This window comes from Lolium rigidum, chromosome 7, assembly GCF_022539505.1.
Source record: "Lolium rigidum isolate FL_2022 chromosome 7, APGP_CSIRO_Lrig_0.1, whole genome shotgun sequence".
Classification (NCBI taxonomy): domain Eukaryota; kingdom Viridiplantae; phylum Streptophyta; class Magnoliopsida; order Poales; family Poaceae; genus Lolium; species Lolium rigidum.
The window spans coordinates 338534650-338537876 of NC_061514.1; positions in this window are offsets into that span (position 1 = coordinate 338534650).

The following is a 3227-nucleotide window of genomic DNA, read 5'->3' on the forward strand; positions in this document are numbered from 1 at the left end:
AATGCAAGCATCTTCATCATTTCTGATGAAATCAAAACTCTTTGATTATTTCATCCGGTGAAGATTCCAACTCCGCGATACTTACTTCATCCAATTGAAGTTTGTATACCTATCTAGTATTCCATGGACCAGCAAAACTCTTGGTTGTATCTGGTATACATCCTTCATACATACTTCTGGTAAGAAATGTATTTCTGCCATCCTACTATCATATCTCATAAAAGAAATATATAGCGATTACTAGAATAATCCACATAGACTATAAGCATTGCCACGGAAGATCTAATCTTATCGTAGTCAACTCTTTGAACTTTGTCGTAAACAACTTTTCGATAAGTCAAGCTTCTTTAAGGATATAGTATCCAAGTCCATCAATTTTATAGATCCATTTACTTTCAAAAAGTGTTCACCTATCTCGGATTTCATGGCGCATAGCCATTTTAACGAGTCAGGGCCCATCATAACTTCTTTGTATGTAGTTGGTTTATCATTGTTCAAAATCAATCCTTTGTTCACAAATCATTCATTTGATCACAAAGTAAACCATATCTACAAGGTTCAATAGGTACTTTGATCTCCATGACTATAACACTTTATAGACATGGGAGCCATGATCTTCGTAGCTGCTTCCGGAACCATTTCCGATGCTTTGTGCTACTCGATCATCACGCTCAGGTTCATGAACCTTATCAAGTTCCATTGTCCTCCCACTCAAATACTTCGCTAGAAAACAATTTCTTGGAAATAAGCAAGTAACATCAACAAACACTTTTGTCTTTTACTTAATAGTGGAAAGAATTCCCAATCAATTCTCTGGGATAACCAACAAAGACATTCATCCGATTTTGGTTGTAAACTCATTTACTTATGCTACGCATACCAAAATCTAAGAAAGGACTATTAGGGTTTATACCCATGCCATAACTCATATGGTGTCATTTCAACGGATTATGATGACGCTCTATTTAGTGTAAAAGCGGTAGTCTCTAAAGCATAATCCACAAAATATAATGGCATCATTTTATTTTATCTCGTCATTAACCCAACAGGTTTGGATACGTCGCTCGGATACTTCATCATCACTATGATGCTCCAAGAAACGTGAGTTGTAGAACAATTTCATAACTCTCTTAGATGTTCGCTAAAACTCGTAATTCAAATATTTCCACCATGATCCAATCACAGATATTTGACTTTTCTATTACGATGATTTCCACTTCATGCTGAAATTTATTTGAATCCATTCAAATGTTTCAAACTTCTTCCTTATCGAATAAATATATCCACATATATACACTCAATTCATTGTTGGAAGTTTTCATGAAGTAGAAGAATCTCTCGCACACAACTATGCCCAGTGAACCATATACATCATCATGTATGTTTCCACTAAGTTAGTTGCCCGTTCAACTCTTGGCCTATGAACGGTATTTAAATCATTCTCTTTAGAAGAGATTTGCAAGCGCCAAATGATTCAAAATCATATGACTCCAAAAATCCATTCAAATGGAGTTCCTTCATGCGTTCCTTTCTAACATGACCTAAATGGCGGTTCCACTAATGAGTGGAATTCATATCATTTGCCTTATGGCATTTTAACGTCAGTGTTATGCATGTGTGCTTCACCATAAAGATTTATAATAACTTATCCATCGTACATGGAATATGTCATAATTGAACAACTCATTGTTTCCATTTGACTAGAACATAACAACCATTGTAAAGTTCTTTATTATAAAATCCGAAGGGCTAGATAAAATGCCAACGACGAACACAATAACACTTTATTTTGTTCCAGACTTGCATTTCTACCATATTCCTTGTCAGTCACTTAGGCCATTGTATTCTTGTATTGCGTTCTCTTGTATGACACCTCATACCAACCAATATGGTACAATTACCCAAGAATTTCATTGTGTGACCAAACAAGGAATACATCCATAACATGTATATCATCTATATACACCTGAGCTAGACTTTCTAGTCTTTTCTTTCTTTCTGCCAAAATATCTTTTGTAGTTTCTCTTTTATCTTTCCTCATTCTCAGAGAACACTTCACCTTCAATAACTTCTAGGTCCATTGGTCAAATACCAATAACCTTGAGGTTCTTACCTTGAAGTTGACCATCACATGACAAGTGTTCTAGATTTCACTATTAGTAACCTTTTAATGTAATGAACAATTTCATTCATAATTTTATCCATCAAATCATGACGACTTTCCGAGACCATGTCTGTACATGCTAGGCTCGTAAAGTTTAACCTTAGTATTCGCATGTGCAAATCTGGCTTGCACCCGTTGTATGCACACGTAGAATCTATAACACCCGATCACCACGAGATGCTTCGAAGCGACGAGTCTTAGCAACGGTGCATACTAAGGACGATCACTTCATGGATATGCGAATATCGTTAGTGCCCAATTAGTTGGAGGATTGGGATGCCTAGCATCTTCAACCTTCGTACATTCCCATAAAACTTATGAGTTTATGTAGTCTCACTAGATTATATTCTATCATCTTGCAATAAGGTCTTAGATATCACATATATCTCATACCTTGCTCATTTCGAAAACAAAATTTTCAGCTCCTTACTTTTCAAACGGATTTGAACTTCAAGTTTCACGGAGACAAGATGATTTAAGGTACTAATTGAAACCATTGCTCTTTGAATCATCAATGTGAGGTTTACTAAAAGTTTGCATTAGGACTTAATCATATCTTGATTCTTTAACAATACGGTACCAGTCACGTAAATTTACTTGTCGGACTTAACGATATTTCTATCTCAATTACAAGACTAGCGTATGGTAGAAAACGGATGCCAATTCTACAAATTTAATTCAAAATACTATTCAGACTATGTTCATGATAATTTGAGTTCATTTTTAATTCTTCAATTAACTAGGTGAACTCCCACTCAAAACAACATCCCTCGCATTGTCTTAGTGATTACACGAACCAAATCCACTACACCAAGTCCGATCATCACGAGAAAAGATGTACATTCAAAGGCGAACACTCAAAGTGTTCATCATATCATTCATATGACTCATGCTCTACCTTTCGGTATCCCGTGTTCCGAGACCATGTCTGTACATGCTAGGCTCGTCAAGGCAACCTTAGTATCCGCGTGTGCAAATCGGCTTGCACCCGTTGTATGCACATGTAGAGTCTATCACACCCGATCATCACGAGATGCTTCGAAACGACAAGTCTTAGCAACGG